The sequence below is a fragment of the Myotis myotis genome, unplaced genomic scaffold (assembly GCF_014108235.1).
Source record: "Myotis myotis isolate mMyoMyo1 unplaced genomic scaffold, mMyoMyo1.p scaffold_m19_p_2, whole genome shotgun sequence".
Lineage (NCBI taxonomy): Eukaryota > Metazoa > Chordata > Mammalia > Chiroptera > Vespertilionidae > Myotis > Myotis myotis.
Window position 1 is genome coordinate 139,848,214 of NW_023416324.1, and position 22,697 is coordinate 139,870,910.

At 41.1% G+C, this 22,697-nt stretch overlaps 1 long non-coding RNA gene across 1 annotated transcript in view; it reads left to right on the forward strand.

The window, feature by feature from the left end:
• LOC118676727 overlaps positions 1–22,697 on the forward strand; it is a 43,241-nt gene that overhangs the window by 14,850 nt on the left and 5,694 nt on the right. The window contains exons 2-3 of the long non-coding RNA XR_004974203.1: positions 9,231–9,344; positions 17,990–18,079. This is a non-coding gene — a long non-coding RNA (uncharacterized LOC118676727). The remainder of the gene's footprint in view (positions 1–9,230; positions 9,345–17,989; positions 18,080–22,697) is intronic.

Here is a 22,697-nt window from a genome sequence, read left to right on the forward strand (position 1 = left end):
TTTGGTCCAGGCGCCAGCACCTGCAGCTGGCTGCAGCCCAGGAGACAGACAAGCCACCCGCCCAAGGTCCCAGGCTGCAGCCACCCAGAGAAGCTGCCAGCCCTGTGGTCCAGGGAGCCAGCACCTGTGGCCAGGGAAATAGGTTCCCTCTTCTACTGCAGTCATTACTTCAATATTCCCCTTCTGAATTTCTCTCCTGTGCTGCAACCCAACTCCACTTTTCATCGGAAGGATACAGAACAGAGAGAGCAGTGTTAAAAGCTTACATTTTTTTGCCAAAACCGGTTTGGCTCAGTGGATAGAGCGTCGCCCTGCAGACTGAAAGGTCCCAGGTTCGATCCCGGTCAAGGGCATGTACCTGGGTTGCGGGCACATCCCCAGTAGGAGATGTGCGGGAGGCAGCTGATTGATGTTTCTAACTCTCTATCTCTCTCCCTTCCTCTCTGTAAAAAATCAATAAAATATATTTTAAAAAAAAAAGCTTACATTTTTAAGCTGGTAAGGTTGGTACTTAAACATATAAATGGAAAACTAGAGTCCTTAAGGTAAAAAAGGGTACAGAAGACAGGGACAGCGCATGACCTATTATATCCAGCAATCCATATGGGGACTGAAAACTTTGCAGTGATGACAATTAGTGAAGATATGAATCAACTAAAATAGTTGACAGGGACAATTCTTCCATCTTTGAAAATATCTACATAAAATATGTTTAAATAGATTTTCATCTGCATAATATAACACATTCTGACAAGACCACCACCACCACCAATGTGGTCAGTGTTGTGCCGATAAATGTTTAATAACTGAGGGACTGCCCCCCCCCCCCCCCCCCCCGCCGAGTGCACAAATTTTTGTGCACCAGGCTACTAGTGATTAGATATTTGTGTATATTGCAAAATGATCACAACAATAAATCTAGTTAACATTCATCATCATACACAGACATTTTATCCTTTCTTCTTTTTCTCTCTTCATCTCTCTCTATCTTCCTCCCTCCCTTTCTTCTTTTTATTTTGCATTATCCATCTCTATCACTTGATATAGCTTCTTTCCCCTTGGTTTAGGTGAATGCTCAGATGTCTTCTAACATTAACGCCAAAACAAAGTAAAACTTAGGACTCACCTCTCACTGAGACTGTCTGTCTGGAGCCCACCAGGGCTAATCTTATTATTCTCTTAATTCCTGTTTGTGTCAGATGCTATAAGAAGTCCACACTTAAATTCTCATACAATTTTGCAAATCCCAATTTTGTGCCATAAAATATTCCTTCCCAACTCTTTAAATTCTTCCACTGGACTCTTTGGAACCCATGGGACATCCTAGCCATATCTTCATGGATTCCTTTGCCTACTTGTTTTCAGGTCCATGACTACTCCTCCCTCCTGTGCTGTGTATTACAGGTGGCAGAGCTCCTCAAAAGCTCCCTTGTCACCTGGCTGCCATCTAGCTTCAACCAATAGAAAGCATTGCTGGGACATTCAAGGGTGACAGGAAAGGAGAAGATGGTGTTCCTCCCCATACTTTCTCCTTCAGACTCCAGCAGTGGCAACAGCTTCTCTTTGGTTCCAGTTCCTTCTGGATGACTATCCTCTAGGGTCCCACTTCCCTCTTGTTCTAGTTCCTGCTGGGAGGCCCAGCTCCTGGGCTCTGGTACCATCACCTCCTCTTCTGGACCTTCTAACCAAACCAGTGATAGGAGCCTCCTCTTGCTAATATCTGAGTTTCTTCACTGTATTTGGTGCATCTTTTCAGCGCTTCCAATACTTTTATAAGTAGTTATTCAAATAACAGGAGCTACTTGGTGTGGGCTCTTCTCCTGATGGACCCTGAGTGGTACAGTTTTATTCATCTTCCTGCTCTGACCACAACATTTTCTCTGAGAATTCTACTTCCTCTGTAGCCCTTTCCTTTCAGGACACTATTTTTCTCCCATGGTTCTAGACGTGAGTTAGGTATCCCCCTTTTTTTCTTATTGCCATTTTAAGATCATTCTTCTTGCACTCTCCCCAAACCCTTTACATTTTGAATCTTCATTAGACTGTGCTGTGTACTCACCTCCATCTTGTGCCCTTTGGGTCATTCATTTCTGGATGATTTTAGCTGCTGGCTCTTTATGACTCTCTTCAGCACTATTCCTGTCCTGATTCTAGGTTAATTCAACACACGTATAAATGATTCCTCCAACGTCCTGCCTTTCCCACTTCTGGAATTTTCTCCACTGGTGATACTGCCTTCTGCTCTACCTTAACCATTTATTTCCTCATTAATACTGTAGGCCTTATAATTGCCAGTAACTATGACAATTTCATAATCTTAATTTTACATATCTCATCCTCTGAGCACTCCCTTGAGTGACCTATATTTCCAGCTCACTCTGGTACTCAAACTCCATCTAAACCTTGATCCCAGCATGGGTTTCAGTTTATTGATTTTTCTGTCTTTCACTGTTTATTACTCCTTATTCCTTTATTTACCTCTTGATATATATTAAATTGCAGGTCAGTTATTACTCACTCCTATGCACAGAGCCTCAAATATTTCTAGCCCCTCTCTTGCTCCATTGCATTCACTGGTAAATATTTCAATCCTGATTAAAACCAATTTTCTGTCTGCTCTGCACCTAGATCTAAGCAAGTGCATATACCTGGGCAAAAATACAGCCACTTGAGTGAGGAGCATGACTATCAAGAAGCTCTTAATGCTGATTGAGAAACGAACTATTTTCTTCATCATTCATTGACCTCTTTTCTAAATACTTATTTCATACCTTCTGTTCTCTTCAAAACATGCTGCAGCCATGGAGATGTGCCACTCAGATATCCTGTCAAGAATACCTGTTGGCATAGGTGATGGATAGCCAGTAGTCCCCACCACTGTTATTTACCACATTCCTTCGACATACAAGCTGCACAGGAAGGCTGGACACAGAAACACCACCAGGCCTTGGAGAGTCAAAGGCTTAGATTGCTAACTTCAAAGCAGGTGACAGGAAGATAATTCTATCTGGAAAACAAGGACTATTATGTCTATTGGATGTCTATTCTGTGCTAACAGATGCTAGGAATAGAGAAGTTAATAAAACACAGTTCCTTCATCAAAACATGTAACATGTAACTACTACCTCTGAAACACTGGGAAAATAATAGTTTTGCCTCTTGCATCTACATTTACTGTGAAGACCTGGTAATTCTTCCTAAAATTAATAATTCACAATGTCTAAACCCCTAAAGTGAGTTCTTTCCTACCATAGGCAAGGTATTCATGAATACCATTATCAGAAGAAAGTATAATAACGTAGATATTTGGTTCCCTTAAAGATTTGCCCTAGCTGGTTTGGCTCAGTGGATAGAGTGTCAGCTTGCAGACTGAAGGGTGTGGATTTGATTCTGGTCAAGGGCACGTACTCGGGTTGTGGGCTTGATCCCCAGTAGGGGGCATGAAAAAGGCAGCCAATCAATGATTCTCTCTCATCATTGATGTTTCTATCTCTCCCTCCCTCACTCTTCCTCTCTGAAATCAATAAAAATACATTAAAAAAATATTTGAGGAAATGACACAGTGGCTGTACCAGTCTGCTTTCCCACCAGCAGTGCAAGAGGGGTCCTTTTTCTCCACATCTTCTCCAGCACTTGTCGTTTGTTGATTTGTTAATGACAGCTATTCTGACAGGTGTGAGATGGTACTCATTGTTGTTTTGATTTGCATCTCTCAAATGATTAGTGACTTTGAGCATGTTTTCATATGTCTCTTGGCCTTCTGTTTGTCTTCTTTTGAAAGGTGTCTATTTAGGTCCTTTGCCCGTTTTTTTTATTGGATTGTTTATCTTCCTTTTGTTAAGTTGTAGGAGTTCCCAGATTGTGAGAGGTTGCAGGCTGGGCTGAGGGATCACCTCCTCCTCCCCCCCGCCCATGCATTGGGCCTCTAGTTAAACAATAAAGAACTTAAATTTTTTAAAAAAGATTTATTTCCAAGTTTTCTAAGTAAATTGTATTGTTAACAAAATTTTTTTTAGAAGACTTAACTCTGCCATCTATTAGATAAATCTATTTATTATTTATTAGTTCAATAAACAGATGTGTATATATATATACATATACATATACATATACATATACATATGTATATATATATACATTTACTATATATCTAAATTTTGAGCACATACTTTGCTTTTGTTGACTTTAGTCTGTCAAATATAAAATGGAAATAAAAGTGTCTTAGCACACTTATTTGCTAAAGTTTTATGAAACTCAAACTGCAACTACTCATTTCATTTTTAAAATGAAAACATGCCAAACATACATGCCAGGGAGAAGAACCTCAACTCTTTATTATAGATTTTGTTCAGTAGAGTTGTAAATGATGTCTGTCCAGTGGTATGGTTTCTGGCCCCATTAGACACTAATCAGTTTTGTATATTACCTAGTAATGTAATAAATTGCAATTGATTTAATTAAATAAGTAATCCAGTCATCACTTTACTTAAGACTCTCTACTAATAATAATTCCCATTTCATCCAGAGTAAAATCAAAGTCTTTACAATGGCTGAAAGATTGCCTATGACCTTGGGGTGCTCCACCTCATTGCAGCACTGACCTTAGACTTTACTCCAGCCACTCTGACCTACTAGCCAGACCAAGTACATTTCTATGATAGGGCCTTTTCACTGGCTATTCCATCTGCCTGGAATTTCCTTCTAAATGAAGCCTTCACCTTCTTAAAGTCCTTGCTCAAATCTCACCTTCACAGTGAGTCCCATTGGAGCACCCTATTTATAATTGTAATGGCCACAGCACTCCGGTCACTCCCTTACCCAGTTCTTTTTTTTTTTTTTTTATGTGCATATATGTTTTTTTTTAAATTTTGTTTTATTGCTTAAAGTATTACAAAGAGTAGTACATATGTCTCCTTTTTTTCCCCCTTGAACTTCGCCCAGCCTCCCCTACCCCCCAGTGTCTGTGTCCATTGGTTATGCTTATATGCAGGCATACAAGTCCTTCAGTTGATCTCTTACCTTCCCCCCCAATCCTCCCCGGCCTTCCCACTGTAGTTGGACAGTCTTTTCGATGCTGCTCTGCCTCTGTATCTATTTTTGTTTATCAGTTTATAATGATGTTCATCAGTTTATTGTCCACTAGTGGCCCGGTGCACGAAATTCATGCACGGGGGAGGGGGTGTTCCTCAGCCCGGCCTACACCCTCTCCAATCTGGTACCCCTTGAAGGATGTCCTACTGCTGGTCTAAACCAGCAGTCGGATATCCCTCTCACAATCTGGGACTGCTGGCTCCTAACTGCTCACCTGCCTGCCTGCCTGCCTGCCTGATTGCCCCTAACCACTATGCCTGCTGGCCTGCTTGTCCCCAAATGCCTACCCCCACCAGCCTGGTCACCCCCAACTGCCCCCCGTGCCAGTGTGCTCTCCTCCAACTGCCTCCCTGCTGGCCTGCTCACTCCAAACTGACCCCCCACTGTCCTGATCACCTCCAACTGACCACCACTGATGGCCTACTTGCCCCCAACTTACCCCTTTGCTGGTCTGCTTACCCCCAACAGCACCACCCCCCACCAGCCTGATTACCCACAACTGCCCTCCCCTCTTGGCCCTTACCACCTCTACCTTGGCCCTGCCACCATGGCTTTGTCCAGAAGAACGTCCGGAAGGTCTCCTGGAAGGTCTCCCAGTCTAATTAGCATATTACCCTTTTATTAGTATACAGGCCTGGTGCACAGGTGGGGGCTGGCTCGTTTGCCCTGAAGGGTGTCCCGGATCAGGGTGGGGATTCCCTTGGGGAATGGGACAGCCTGGGTGAGGGGCCTGTGGTGGTTTGCAGGCCAGCCATGTCCCCATGGGGTGATGATCCCCACTAGGGTGCCTGGCCAGTCTGGGTGAGGGGCTGAGGGCTGTTTGCAGGCTGGACCAGCCCCCCAGCAGGGACCCTCACCCCATGAGGGTGTGGCCAGTTTGGGTGAGGGGCTGAGGGCCATTTTCAGGCTGGCCAAGCCCCCCAGTGGGGACCCTCACCCCATGGGGGTGTGGCCAGCCTGGGTGAGGAGCTGATGGCTGTTTTCAGGCTGGCCACGGCCCCCAGTGACCCAAGCTCCCAGCTCTTTTTTATTTTCAGTGTCTCCTTGAGCGGAGGGAAGCAGGTATCTGGGATTTATTTATCTTCTATAATTGAAACTTTTTAGCCTTGAGTGGAGCTCAGGGCCAGCAGGGCAGATGGGTAGCTTGGCTTCCTCCATCGCCAGGGGCAACACAAGCCTCCTGTTCACTCCAGCTCCGTGGCCACTGCCAACTTGGTTGGGTTAATTTGCATACTTGCTCCTGATTGGCTGGTGGGCAAGACTTGTGGGTGTGGCCTGTGGGTATCAGAGGTACGGTCAATTTGCATGTTTCTCTTTTATTAGCTAGGATAAATAAGTGAGATCATGTGGTATTTTTCTTTCATTGACTGGCTTATTTCACTTAGCAGAATGCTCTCCAGTTCCATCAATGCTGATGCAAATGTTAAGAATTCCTTCTTTTTTATACCAGCATAGTATTCCATTGTGTAGATGTACCACCGTTTTCTAATCCATTCATCTCTGATGGGCACTTAGGCTGTTTCCAGATCTTAGCTATGGAAAATTATGCTTCTATGAATATAGGGATGCATATATCCTTTCTGATTGGTGTTTTTGGTTTCTTGGGATATATCCACCCTGTTCTTTTTAACCCATGAAACTCATTACTTCTTGAAATTCAATTTTATTCATTTAGTTACTTATTTATTAAAAATTTTACTTGTTTATTGTCTAAGTAGTACATAAGTTCCATGAGGGTAGACTTTGATGTCTCCAGTAAAAAGAATATTCCTGGGACAAAATAGTTATTCAATGATGATGACTAAGAGGAAAACATGAAGGTTGTCCCACACATTGAAATGATGTTTGATAACTCAGAGAAAAGGAAGGGTTTCAGATGTCTTGGGTGCAAAGGACATCATTTCAAGGATGGGAAATTTTCACTTCCCAATAACTGAGGTAGAGCAGCGCTACCAGTGGAGAAGCTGCAGTGACATCACCTGCAGTCTCTAGCCTCTCTCTCAGGTCTTAGGGAAGCTTCATGTGCCTGTGGACCTCAGGTTCCCCTCAAAGTGCAGTCTGACAGAGGACTTGGCAATAAACTTGTGCCTGCATTACACCTGGGAGCTTGGTAGGAATGAAAACTCCCATCCCTTGAGGGTGGGGCCTGTGACTCTGCATTTTATTTATCCACCATTAAAGGAAAAAAAAACACACAACTGCTCTAATTTATGTACAAAATCAAGAGCATTTGTTTTCACAAAAAGTTCATATCCTGTGAGACTTTTAAAGACATGCCTTAAGGTTGCTTCATTCCCGGACGGAGGTGGGATAGACTTTCTGGGCAGTGAGGGATGTTCAGAGACCATCTGCTTGACTCCCAGTTTCTAGGAGGCTCTTTTCAAAACCTCTCCAGACACATGGATTTCAGAAAGCAATTAATGTTCAGGGTGAATGCAGTTCTGGGCGTTCCATGGCTGATTTTCAGCACACAATGTCTTCTCCCTCTGCCAAGAGTTTCTGAGGAAAAACCGAGTTGACTCAGAACAGATTGCCCAGTGACAGGAGTTATTTTGGCCATGCGAACTATCTGCAGATCCTGATTCCAAGCCAGGAAGACATGCTGCTTTTCTGATGTTGCCCAGGATATTCCTGTAGATTCTTGTTTCACCCTTGCAATCTCCATCCCCTAATCCCCATCCTGTGCCAATTTCTCAGTTAATTGGCAAATATTATCTCTGACATTTTCTGCTCTACACTCATACCATATCTTTTATGTATGTTTTTCTTTGTTGCATTTCTTCCCCACCTTTTTTTTGACAAACAAAATGTCATGTAAATATTCTTCAACTATAATCTTATTTGCAGCATTTTACTTTCTTTAATAAGATCCTGGGAAAATTCACTGATCTAATCTCAACAACCATGAACCTTTCCTTATTTTGGGTCTTCAATTTCTTCACTCCTTTGCCTCCATTCTATTTCTTTTTACCCATTCCTACTTCCTTTCACTTTTTTGGGTTAAACACCTTCTCTTTATCTTCACTATTCTCTTGTAATTCAGGGTCCCTTTTCTCCTGAACACCTTAGGCTTACAGAATATTGGAAGTGGCATGTCCTCAGAGAGCATCTGCTTCAATTTCTCTTTTTTTTTAAAAAAATATATTTTTGTTGATTTTAGAGAGGAAGGGGCAGGCAGAAAGAGAGAGATAGAAACATCAATGCTGAGAGAGAATTATTTATCGGCTGCCTCCTGCACACCCCCCACTGCCGATAGAGCCAGCAACCCAGTATGTGCCCTGACTAGAAGTTGAACCATTACCTCCTGATTCATAGGTCGACACTCAGCCACTGAGCCACACCAGCCAGGCCCATTTCTCCTTTTTAATGTAAAGGTGCTGAAGACCAGCAAGGTACCATAATTTATCAAAAGTTCACAGCTAGGCAAAGGCAGGAATGAGCTCCACCCTCTGACTCTGGGGTCAGGACCCCTTCATATCGGGCTCTCTGTTCTTTTGTTTCCCTGTCTCAGAGCTTACAAAGTGTCAGCTCAGGGCCCACATTTCACTCTTGGACAAGTTTTATTTGACCTGCACATACATAAAAAGTATTTGTTAATATTTAAAAACTGAGGATTTTTAAAAAGATATGAAGATAGACAGTGTAGTTAGAGGTCAAGAGCATGACTCCTGGAGTGGAGAGCCCCAGTTGTAATCCCGGTTAGGCTTCTTACTAACTGGGGACCGTGAAGAGTTAATAGGCCAACCCATCCTCCATTTTCTTCATCTATGAAGTGGGGTTGATAACAGTCCTTGCCTCACTGAGTTGTTAGAGAGATAAGTGGCCATGTATGTAGAGTGCGTAACAACAGTACCTAGTGCTCGGCAAGTGCTGTTTGTGTCTGTTGTCACCTACTTTTATGATCATGGTCATGCTGTGTGTTCTCACTCAGAACCAGGAGGCTTTTCCCATTTGTGTCCCATTTGGGGCTCCTCTGTCCTCCAAGCACCAAATCCCTGACTCTGAGTTCGCCATCCAGGCCTTTAGGAACAGTGACATTTTGAAAACTCACTATTATCTGGGGGGACAAAACTGCCTAAATCTTAAAAAGTGTTACATAATTTAATAGTAAAAAAATAAATGTTATTGTATTCTTTCAGATATGCAGAGGAATGCTGTGGTTGGAATGCAGAGCTGGGTGGTTGGTGCTAAGGCAGGGTGCTCCTAACTGCAGGTGAAGACTCATTAGTGGAAGGGGAAATCAATTCAGGAAGGTATGTCTAGATTACAAATAAAAAAATAAAATGGAATAGGATAGATATATTGTATTATTTTCTACACAATAAGGGCAAAAAATGTTTTGTGAAATCTTTTTCAATTGCATATTCATGTGTGCATTGGGATAGAATACAAATGCATTTCTTGCTGTGAGTCCTCATCAGAAAGTTAAGAAGCAATTGTGCTAGAAAATTTTGTATTTTAATAATTGCATGGGAAAAATTCTTAGCTGACATACAAATAGAATACTTCTAAGTTCCCTTTTGAGAAGACTCTTCTTTATTTTATTTATTTGTTTAACAAGCCACTCTGTCAAGATTCAGGGAAGTTTCCATTACCAGAGGATTGCATAAGAGACTTGTCATCCAGCAGATTTGTTGAGTTGATCTAATCATGACACATTCCCCACAATAATAATAACCTTGTACAATAATTGCTTTTACTGGTTCTTGTCCATGTCCATGAGGAAAGTTTGATATCAAGCATGGCTTATATTGTGAGTGTAGTGGAGAGGGTTTAGCTCTTAACAATTCTTCATTCTACCGCTGGGTGCAGTTTCCTCATCCCATTTCAGTCAGCACTTACCACCACCCACATCTGGCTACCTGGCAACAAACACACTAAACACACTCAAGGCGACGAGCTTTCATGGCATTTCCTATTCTTCCTTGTCACTCCAAGGCTGCCCTTTAAATTCACTGTAACTTGATTTCATCTTATAAAGTTTATAATATAAACAGAGGGAAGGAGATCCTGAAGAACTGTTAAGGTGGAACATGAGGCTACTTTAAGCTCCTATTCTCCAACATGAATCCCAAAGGCACACCATCAGATGAAACAAATTTGCCAACCATTCCCAAAATGGGTGTTTACTTTATATGAATGTACTATTCTATATGTATAAAAATATACTAATATGTATGTGATATGTTATATATTATAAAGCACAAGTGCAGAAGTAAAAGAGGATGAGATGAAATTAATCATATTTAAAGTAATTTTTAAATGATATAAGTAATTATCTTGACAGTAACAGCAATAATAGTATCTTTATTATCTTGAAACAATGTGATATTGAGAATCAAAGGTCTAGTTTCAAGTGTAGTTCAATACTTGGTTTTAGTGGCACAATGTTACAGGTTAAAAAGATAACTCGCATCAAATACAGATCCAAATGAAGAGTCTGTCCTTAGTTGTTATTGCTTTACCTGATGCTCACTTTTTAATCTTACATCAATTAGGCTAAAGTTTTATTGAAATTTAGTTTATATCCATTTTTCCCTTAGACAGCTAGCCATTTTTTAAAATTGATTTTTAGAGAGAGAGGAAGGGAGAGGGAGAGAAAGATAGAAACATCGATGAGAAACATCGACTGGCTGCCTCCTGCACACCCTCTACCTGGGATTGAGCCCAAAACCCAGGCATGTGCCCTGACCCGGAATCCAACCAGCAATCGTTCGGTGCCAGAAGTGATGCCCAACCAACTGAGCCACACTGGCCAAGCTATCAGTTATTATTTTAAAACTCATCAAAATGGATTCAGTACCTGCTGAAATACTTCACTTGAAGCATTTCTACCTGGGATAAATAACTCTGTTCTCATGTTTTAAAGTGTGCAGATATAAAAGTTGTTATAGGCATTGCACATTATTTATAGCAACACAAGCCCATGATGGTGGAAATATTTCTTAATATACACTCTCAGAATATTTTTCCCCTATAGCTTCTTTTGAAAATCCAGCCACTTTTCTCCCTTAGCATCGAAGCATCACTTTAAACTTGAAGAGACAGATTTTGTTCACTTATTTCGTTTAAAACTTATCTGCAAGGGTGCTTTCTACTGATTGTCACATTGTTATTAAAGCAAAGTCAGCAATTTTTTGCTGCTTGTCCTTAGTAAAAGAAAAATGGATATCTCATCAGTAAGTTTGGTATATTTTGATAAACTTACTGATGAGATACTTGGCTATGAAATAACCAGGGAAATTTCATGAGGTGCAGAAGATTTTCGTAGTTCCTCCTCATCTCATTACAAAGTATCACAGAGATCCTGTTTTTGTAAAATCAGTGGCATCAGTGACATTCTGTAGCACTTTGTGCACTTCTGTTTTATCTTCTTTGCTGTAATGGCTTATTTTTTAATGGGAAAGTGCATAATACCATGTGCTTTGCTCTCTCCATAACTTAGTTTGGAATTGTTATTTTTTATTACATTTCACTCCATCAATGGTTACCTTAAACTATTTCCATACATACATTAGACAAGTAATTTACTAAGTAGAATAAGCCTTCAAATACCTTTTCCTTTAGTTGCTCACTAGAAAATAAGTGCTTTATATATGTCATTATTGGAAAAAAATCTAGAATATACCATATGCATAAACATGTGAAGAGTATAGACAAGTATGCCTTTATCCAATTGGTAGTAAACTTCCTGTATTGGGTAATACTTATTTCTTTAAATCTGCAGTGGTTTTGAATCTTCCAATAGTATTTTCTGACAAAAGAATATATTTTAATTTGTAGCCATATTATTTTCCATATATTTTTTTCAACTGTTTTTACCGCAGGCAAGACAATATTTCCCAATGGTATATGATTTTTCTTTTGCCCGTAAGTAGTAAATTTAATATGTATTACATATTTAGGGAAATATTATAAATGCCTGGGCTAACTATTGTATAGTATTTTGAACCACTGCTAAATAAACTGTCCTGCAAGAGTAGTATGTATATTAGGAATTACAATGGCTTTTACACTACCATTAATTATTATTTCAAGATACAATATCTATGAAGGTCAAGATTAATATGTAAAGATAGTGAAATATAAATATATATTTCATCGAGTCTTCTTGATAATTTTGAATTATTTGGAATGAATTCTTATTTGGTTAAGTTAGCATTGCTTTTTTACCTCTTAATAAAGCTGACAACTTATGTTTTCTTATTGCCTGACATTATTTGAGGCAATTCTCTAAAATTTTTTCATAACCTTATTATGGAATTTGAAAAACACATACATAATAGAAAAGTATAATGAACCTGATGCACCTAATCACCCAGTTTTAGTAATTATCACTGCATGGTATATCATATTTCATCTATAGCATCCTGCTCAACCTCACCTCAAGTAGATTTTCAGACAACATATCATTTAATATATAGTATATATACAGATAACCTAAAGTATGTACCTCTAAAATTAATACTAAACACATAAAATTAATAATAGTTTAAAAACATTATGAAATACTCAGTGTTCATTTTCCCTATTATTTTATAATTTTATTTTTGAAGGTAAAAAAATGGGTGGAGGATACATTTTGGTAAGAGACTCTGCAGTACTTTCTGTTTAATTAGTTGAATGTGGGAGAAAAAGAGAGGAAGAGTTTGAAGATGAAATTCACTTTTTGGGGCAAGTGGGGATGTTGTATATTGAAATGAGGAAGGATGTAGAAGTTATTAGTGTGAGAAAATAAAGAGCTCAGTTTAAGGCATGTGGAAATATCAAGATATAAATAACAAGTTGAAGTTTGTATGAATAAGTTTGGAACTTAAAAGGGGGGCATGGCTTGGAGACATAAATTGGGGACTTGATATAACCTAAATAATATTTAAAACTATGCAAACAAGAGACAAATCAAAGAGAGACTAGAGAATAAGAAAATGAGAGAGCTCGGAACAAAGACTGGCCAGTCCTATCATCCTTAAGGAGAATGAGAAGAAGGGAACAGAGATAGAAAAAAAAATAAATAAATAAAAATAAATCAAGGTGTAGTGCAGTGGGAATCCCAAGAGAGAGAGGGCTCCAGAAAGTAGTAGAGGGTCAACAGTGGATGCTGCTGGGAGTTTTATGCAATGAGCATCCAAAAACCCCTCAAGCAGTTTGAGACCCTGCGGCTCCACTTGTGTAATTTCTGCTTTTAACTGAGTCACCTCACCTATCTGAGTCTGAATTTCATCACTGTAAAATGGTGCTTATGGAAAGATGGTGTTGGATGGTGGGAAAGGAAGGGGTGTGGGTTACAAGTGCCAGGCCTTTCATCCAGCACTGAGATGGCTAAGTTTGGGGAGAGGGTGAAGTCAGATGATCTCCTACCAACCTGAAAAATCTGTGATATTTAATCTCACTGACAGATGGAGAGGTTTCCGAGTCACTCTGTGAACTACCAGGTGCTAGGTAAATACAAGGTGCTGTTTCTGTTTACTGAGCTGTCAAAGAAACATCTTTGTCAAAGACACAAAACATCAAAGAGAATTTTTGTTGTGTCGTTGTTGGGGTAGCTATGGTTTAAGGCATACATGATGGTGGTGCCACGTAGAAGAAGCTGAAGACAGGATTGTCAAGGCTGTGATCCCAAACGTTAGTGCATCAGCACCTTAGGAGTTTAGAGGTCCCAGGGCTTTGAGGTGTGCTTGCTTGTGGAGTTATTAAGTGATAGCTGCTAAGAAATTTTGCCTTGTCCTTATACTGCAGAGCTATCTGGAAATTATGGGTAATCTGAAATACCCAGTTGGGTAGTCAGGTCAGGACCTTCAGCATGATTCTCAGAACCCTGCACCCCAGCCTCTGCCATATAATGCTGTACAGGGAGACAAAGGAAAGAAGAGAAAGAGCCCCATCTGCAGGTCCCTGCCCTGGGGACCATGTGGAGGGTCCCGCTGTGTGTAGTGCCTCCTGCAGCGAGAGACCATTGGGCTTCCAGGAGGGATCCCAAGCATTAGGGAAACCAACTCAGAGCTCTTGGGATTGGGAATTCAGCTAAGTGTGTTCCTCAAGTGCAGGAACATGACTGGGTTCTTACACAGAATCTTGCAATCAGCAAATGCTCAATAAATGCTGCTTAAAAAAGACACACACATACACACACACACACAGACTGACTTCTGCCACTCAGGCTGTATGCCTTAATGGGAGGCACGGCAACCCTTGCCATTGGCCTATGATTTCAGCTCTGTGGGATGATGTTGAAGATGCTGTCAATCATCCTGTCCCCTAAATTACTACCTTTCCGGATGATTATAATTCTTCTTTTGAAATTCCACCTTTTCCTAGGTCTTGTTCTCTGATAAAATACAAGTGTTGCAGGAGAGCAGAAATGCACCACCAGATTTTTATATCTTACTGCAATTGAGTTCTTTGGGTCTTTGCTGAGAGCAGAATTGGACTAGGAATACTGAGAAGAGAGAAAGTGGGAGTGATGGAGGGAGGGAGAAACTACACGGGTAATGGGAACTATTGGGGTAATGGGAGCTACACAAAATTTGATTTTGCACACTTTACACTTGTGTCTAGAGCTGGTCCTAATGGGTAGCCTGACAAAGCCAGTGTCCAAGGATGGCATGTATTGCCTCTTACTCACTTTTTCTTTTTTGTTCATTCCTTTATACTTCACTGTTAATAATACAATGAGTCAAATGCCATATACACAGTCACTTTGTTAATAGTTACACTTCGATGCATAAAGGGGATGCAGATAATGTTTTTAGTCTCACAACCTCAATTCCATGCAATCAATTGATTAGCACAGTAACATGACCAAACATGAAATACCCATGCTTTAGGTGACACATTTAATTAACAACATTCAGGCAAGCAAAGAAAGATAAGCATTCTGGTACCAGGCACTTAGAAAAGGGGCAGGGCGGGGAAATTTACAAAGCACTGCCCAGCATCTCGTCCATTAAACATACAATAGGCAGCATAGGGACAGGGGACGAGGTGGTTTGCGCCTGCCTGTAAGGTCACAAACCCACGCAGGCCCTGCTGAAGCCAGAATTAAGGTTAACTATGAGGTGATCACAGCTTTGCGGCTTCTGCACTCTTGAGGGCCTGGAAGCAAGAGAATGGACGGGTGGTAGGCATGTCCTCCCAGCATTTTCTCTGACATTCAAAGTACATCATATCTGTGACATTACTAAGATATAAGAATTTAATGGCCAAATTGAAAATAATTAATTCTGTGGTCAAGACCAAATCTTTAATATTAATCTTTACGTTGGGTATATGTGACAGCTTTTCCAAGTGTAATATTTCAAGAATTTAACTGAGAGACAGCTTTGTGACATCTCAAGGGCCCTGAGATGATGGAAAAATGTATTCTCTCTCCCTAAAAAGAAATATTTTTTAACTAAATTAGACCAATACAATATACTTGAAATTACATGAGGAAACTCAGTCAAATACAAATTAATAGCAATATTCTATTTACATACATACACTTTGAATTTCATAAAGGTGTCAGTCTACTTCAGAAAAGAACTTACACAGATTTGAAGCCAAGTTCAAAACAGAAACTTTCAGTCAGGGAAAAGGGGCAAGTGTAATAATTCTGTACATCTGCCAGTGACACTCTAGGTATTTTGTATTTCATTTATTGGGATTTACAAATTGGTTTCAATGCCTAGCACACCATCTGCAATAAGCCATGTGCCACATATCATTTTTATACACAAATTGTTTATTGTACTAGAAGGTTGTGTCTCAGAATATTATAAAGTAAAGGTTTTATCAATTACATTTTAAACAAATCTTTTGAATTTTGTCATTGGACAGCCATTGTCTTACTTTGATGCATTTAAATCTTTAGAAAAACCCATGGAAAGGACTCTGACTTACCCTAAATTGCAGGCTTCTAAACAGGTCATATCTTTGAACTAAATAAGAACTTGTAAAACTTCAGGAAATTATTAATTAAAAATAGTAACTAAAATATGTATAAAACATGGCACCCACTTCCAGCATATCTAAGTAAAATATACAGATGAGCACTAGATATTCAGGAGTAAATTTAAGCTTAAAAAAGGGGGAAATAATCTTTTGCACCGATATTCACCATTAACAAGAACTAAGAAGGTGTGCCTTTTACCTAAACAATTCCTTGTAAATCAACTAGCATGTTCCTCTCCCAGAGCGGAAGCAACCAAGTTGGTTGCCCTGTTTAAAAGAAAGCAAAATCTCGAAAGTGGCATTTTAAGGTTTGAAAATAAAACGACAGAAATTAAGGTTCAATAAAAATAAAAAGTTAAGCCAATGAGCAGAAAGTTTAAGGTACTAAATTTGACTAAAAAGACATTCCATCCTTTCCCCCAAATCCTTAATAACACGGGGCATACAAAGGGTTGGGACCGGAGCTATTAATACTTTACTCGGATCACTGGATATTGGCCAAACCAGGGTTCCAGGTACTGTGTAAGTCCTTATCCTAGAGTAAGCCCCTTGGAAATACAGTCCAGTAGGTACTTCAAAAATATTATAGCCGCCTCAGGCACCTTTAATCACAAACAAGAGGCCTGAGAACACTGGTTATACACGCCACCCCCATCAGGAAGTCACCAGGAGCACCAGGACGGGGCGGCGTCTGTGTGAGCTCGGATCCTCAGTGGCGGTGGTGGGTGCAGTTAAGTCCACCGGGCCACCTTGTCTGCAACCGGATGCCGACCTGGTGGGTCACCTGAATCATCACAACAGATGCAGGACGTCCTTCTTTTCATTTTAGGATACATCCTCAAGAATTGGAATCATGTTGACCCACAAACCTTAAAGAAAAAGCGCCTGAACTCTCTCTGCCCTCAGATGTGGCCTTGAATGCCAACTAGGAAATAGTAAAAACTACCCCCAGAGGGAAGGTTTAATCTTTTCAGTAGAATAAACGGGAAATACCAGGTAATTGAAAGTCCCATATGTCCAGGCTTTCTTTACTCTAGGGGACAAGCCAAAGGCAGGTGGGAAACTGTAAATTTAATCCTTTGCTCCTGGAAATAACAACTCAAGTCCACCGTGGGGGAGGGCAGAGGCCATGCCTCCCCCAGGACTACGCCAACCTTAACTTGCCCTAAGACAGATAAAGAATCTGGTCATACTTTAGCCCAGATCCTCTTCTCATCCCGGAACATGAGACAAACTAAAAGTAATTTAGGGAAGTTCTCAGAAAGACTCTGACAAATATGTGAAGGTCTTCCAAAACCTCATTCAAGTATTTGATCTCTCATATAGAGACATCATGCTCATATTACACCTGACCCTCTTAGCCACTGAAAAGCAAGATGTACTAGAAAATAAAGCACTGCCAATTCTGTATTACAGAAGGCCTCAAACGTGGTAAAACAAATTGCAGAAAATGGCTATTAGTTCCAAGAATACTTTAGAGAGCCTCCTGAAAATTGCCACCTCTGTGTTCTATAATAGAGACCAGGAGGAGGAAAAGAGGAGAAACAAGAGAGACCAGGCTAAGGCTGCAGAAATAAAGATCATAGTAGCCACACTTTGGCAAGTCAAGGGCCCCCAGTCGGAGACCAGAGGCAAACCGTCAGTCCCAGTCACCTGCTTCAACTGTAGACAAGTTGGACTTATGCACTGTAGTTGCCCCAATGGGTGTGGTGGACTCCAGAAGCACTGTTCTGCCTGTCAAGGAAACCACTGGAAGTCGGACTGCCCCTGGAGACTGAGGTCCCTTGGGTCAGGGCTGGCAACCAGTTGGCTCAAAAGGACTGTTGGGGCTCTGTATCTCCCAATCCGGCTCCTCAGAGGACTGCCATCTCCTCCCAGGAGCCCCGGGTAAGCCTGACAGTGGAGGGCAAGGAACTTAATTTTCTCCCCAATACTGAAGCCACCTTCTCTGTACTCCTCCCAAACCCAGGTAAATCATCCTCAGAGGCAGTAGCCATTACAGGCATGTCGGGGAAGCCAAGAAAGAGATCTTTTTCTCAGCCTTTAGGACGTAGCTGGGGTAAGTTCTTCCTTTCCCATGCTTTCCTGATCCTGCAAAAGGCCTTGCATTCACATCAGAAACACTATCCTCTCAAGCCTCAGGGTTGAGAGGGACTCAATATTTTAATAAGTCATCTATTTTAGAAGCCCAAGGTTTATTGAATCCTTGTCCTAGTCCTTACAATATCCCCATTTTAGGGATACAAGACACTAATAGAGGGGGAGGACTAGATCAGGACTTGTAACTCGTAAATAAGTCAGTGATTCTTATCCAGGCAATTGTCCCTAACCCTTAATGCTTTACTTGCCCAGATTCCAGAGGACACAGAATAGTTTATAGTACTAGATCTCAAAGATGTCTTTCTGTATACCCCTGCCTCCCAACTCACAGCTCTTATCACCTTAAAAGATCCCAATAATCAAAGCAGTCAGATAATATGGTCAATACTGCCCCAGGATTTTAGGGAATAGCCCTCATTTATTTAGACAGGCTTTTAAACAGCCCAAAAGGCTCTTTTATAGGCAGCATCGACTCCTAGATTCGTCTGTTTCCAGTGAGCCTTGAATGCCAGCACAGGAGGAGGAAGCTGCATTGCCATCATTTAGATCACGAAATTTCTACTCATGTGAGCCTCTATAGGACCTGAAACTTCTCTTTCAAAGGGATCCTGGAAAGTCAATGAGTGCCAGATAAGTAACATTCTCTGGTATTTCTAGATAAACAATGTTTTCATTTTAAAAAATAATTCTTATTCTGTCTTTTTATAAGTGTCATCTAAACCCTAAGCTGGCACCTGGAGGAGACCTTATCTGCCCTTGCTGGGACCCAGAAACCCCGTGAGATGCTCCCACTTATAACTACCTTTTTTGTATCCATAATGTAGCAAATTTTCAGCCATACTGGCTCCTCAAATCCCTAACTACTAAGTATGTTATAAGCGTGAGAGTGAACCAATGATCTTTTCTATCAAAGAAAGGGGCTTGCTGCCATCTTAGATCTTGCCATTTTGATATGACCTTCAGATTCTTCAGGGGGCCACCATCTTAGGGTCTTCGATCTTGGTATGACCTTCAGGCTCTCAGGGGGGGGGGGCTGCCAGCTTAGGTTCTGCCTCACCTTCCCCTTCCTCTGAATTAGCCAATTGGGCAATAATGGGAATTGGAGCTCTGAACCCTGGCCAATCAGATTAGAGTTCAGAGTGAGTGGCAGAGCAGACCCCGCATCAGGAAATAAAACCCGAATGGACACCCTGTTTGGTGTGCTTTTGCCCATGATATTCAGCTGGCAGGAGCACCATTCTGTGCAGAAGGAAATTTGCCTTGCTGATCCAGTTTTGAGTGTCTCATTCTTGCAACATTGTTGAGAGCATTTCTAACATTTTGGGGGCTCATCCTGTATTTAGCCGCTTGAAAGGGTCATTTGGACCCCCACTCCCTAGAGGAGGAGCGCTCCACCGTCTCCTTATGGTGGCCTCTGGGAGAGGAAGGCCTACCACACTCTGAGCTGGCAACAGATTCTGGATCAAACGTAAATTGGCAACATAGGGAGGGGCCCAGGAAACCATGGAGACCAAACCATTCTGTGCACAGACCAAGGTAGAAAGTCTTCAGAGAGAAGTAAGTAGTGCCTTGGAGGTCAGGACATCCCAGAGGTTGTGTGTGTGTGAATGAGATGTGTGCAGGACACGAAGTGAGTGTGGAGCCCCCATCCGAGGCTCATAGCCAGAGGTGGACGAAGCAACTCAGAAGAGGAATGCAAGAAACCTCTAAATTGGGGGGGTTGAGCCTCTAGTAGACACACAGTTAAACCGTAGGGATGGGCAACAAAAATTCTATTGGAACCATAACAACATGGACCATAGAGGGCACATGAGAGACCTTAGGGAGCTAATCATTAAAGGAATTAGGGAAGCAGTTTCCCGGTCTCAGAACCTAAATAAAGCCTTTAATATTCAACAAGGCAGAGAAGAAGGGCCGTCCGAATTTTTATCAAGACTAAAAGATCAAATGAGAAAATACTCTGTGTTAGACCCTGAGGACCCATTGGGTCAAGGATTATTAAAATTATATTTTGTCACTAACAGTTGGCCTGACATTTGAAGAAAATTACAGAAATTGGGAAATTGGAAAGACAAAAGCTTAGAGGAACTATTAAGAGACGCCCAAAAGGTATATGTAGATAGAGATGAGGAGAAACAGAAACAAAAGGCTTAAATAATGCTCACCACTATGGAACAAGTAACCCAGGAAAGGACTGGCCCTAAGAGCCAAAAACAGAGACGACCACAATGGGGGCTCCCTAAGGGAAGAGGAGCACCAGGGCTACAGAAGGGAAAAGGAAAGAATAAATGCTATAGATGTGGGGAGGAGGGACACTTCAAGAGAGAATGCCCAGGATTAAAGAGAGAGGAGAGGGTAGTACCTCTCATGACTTTTGATGAAGACTAGGGAAGTTAGGGGCTCTTTTATGTTGAAGGGTCCTACCTAGAGCCCTTGATAAATTTGGAAGTAGGACCCGATAGGGAGGAAGTAATGTTTCTGGTTGACTCAGGGGCGGCCTGTTCCTCTCTAGTATATCACCCCACATCCCTGAGCCTATCCAATGTACGTTTACTAGTTTCAGGAGTGAAGGGTGAAGGCTTTAATGTATCCATCTTCAAGGAAACACAAGTCATGTACAAAACCTGGCAGGCTCAGACAGAATTCCTTTTTGTACCTGAGGCCGAGACCAATCTCTTTTTTTTTTTTTTAATTTATTGCTTAAAGTATTACAAAGGGTATTACATATGTGTCCATTTTATCCCCCCGCCCTAGACAGTCCCCTAGCCTCCCCTATCCCCCAGTGTCTTAAGTCCATTGGTTATGCTTATATGCATGCATACAAATCCTTTAGTTGATCTCTTACTCCCCTACCTCCTGCCCCCCAACCCTCCCCGGCCTTCCCGCTGCAGTTTGACAATCTGTTTGAGGAAGCTCTGCCTCTATATCTATTATTATTGAAAAGTTTATAATGGTCTCTATTATCCATGAATGAGTGAGATCATGTGGTATTTTTCCTTCATTGACTGGCTTATTTCACTTAGCATAATGCTCTCCAGTTCCATCCATGACGTTGCAAATGGTAAGAGTTCCTTCCTTTTTAGAGCAACATAGTATTCCATCGTGTAGATGTACCACAGTTTTCTAATCCATTCATCTACTGATGGGCACTTAGGCTGTTTCCAGATCTTAGCTATGGTGAATTGTGCTGCTATGAACATAGGGGTGCATATATCCTTTCTGATTGGTGTTTCTGGTTTCTTGGGATATATTCCTAGAAGTAGGATCACAGGGTCAAATGGGAGTTCCATTTTCACTTTTTTAAGGAAACTCCATACTGTCTTCCATAGTGGCTGCACCAGTCTGCATTCCCACCAGCAGTGCACAAGTGCTCCTTTTTCTCCACATCCTCTCCAGCACTTGTCGTTTGTTGATTTGTTGATGATAGCCAGTCTGACAGGTGTGAGATGGTACCTCACTGTTGTTTTGATTTGCATCTCTCGGATGATTAGTGACTTTGAGCATGTTTTCATATGTCTCTTGGCTTTCTGAATGTCCTCTTTTGAAAGGTGTCTATTTAGGTCCTTTGCCCATTTTTTGATTGGATTGTTTATTTTCCTTTTGTTAAGTTGTATGAGTTCCCTATAAATTTTGGAGATTAGGCCCTTATCAGATATGACATTGGCAAATATGTTTCCCACACAGTGGGTTTTCTCGTTGTTTTGTTGATGGTTTCTTTTGCTGTGCAGAAGCTTTTTATTTTGATGTAGTCCCATTTGTTCATTTTCTCTTTAGTTTCAAGTGCCCTAGGAGCTGTATCAGTGAAGAAATTGCTTCGGCATATGTCTGAGATTTTGTTGCCTTTGGATTCTTCTAGAATTTTTATGGTTTCCTGTCGTACATTTAAGTCCTTTATCCATTTTGAGTTTATTTTTGTGTATGGTGTAAGTTGGTGGTCTAGTTTCATTTTCTTGCATATATCTGTCCAATTTTCCCAACACCATTTATTGAAGAGACTATCTTGGCTCCATTGTATGTTCTTGCCTCCTTTGTCAAATATTAATTGAGCATATTGGTTCGGGCCGATTTCTGGGCTCTCTATTCTATTCCATTGATCTATATGCCTATTCTTGTGCCAGTACCAGGCAGTTTTGAGAACAGTGGCTTTGTAATACAACTTGATATCCGGTATTGAGATCCCACCTACTTTGTTCTTTTTCAGGATTGCTGCAGCTATTCGGGGTCTTTTTTTATTCCAGATGAATTTTTGGAGAGTTCGTTCTAGATCTCTGAAGTATGCCGTTGGTATTTTAATGGGAAGTGCGTTGAATTTATAGATTGCTTTGGGTAGTATGGACATTTTAATGATGTTGATTCTACCAATCCATGAACACGGTATGTTCTTCCATCTGTTTATGTCTTCCTCTATCTCTTTTTTCAACGTCCTGTAGTTTTCTGAGTAGAGGTCTTTTACCTCTTTAGTTAAGTTTATTCCTAGGTAGCTTAATTTTTTTGGTGCGATGGTAAACGGGATTTTTTTTATAATCTCTCTTTCTGCAAGTTCACTATTGGTGTATAGAAATGCCTCAGATTTCTTG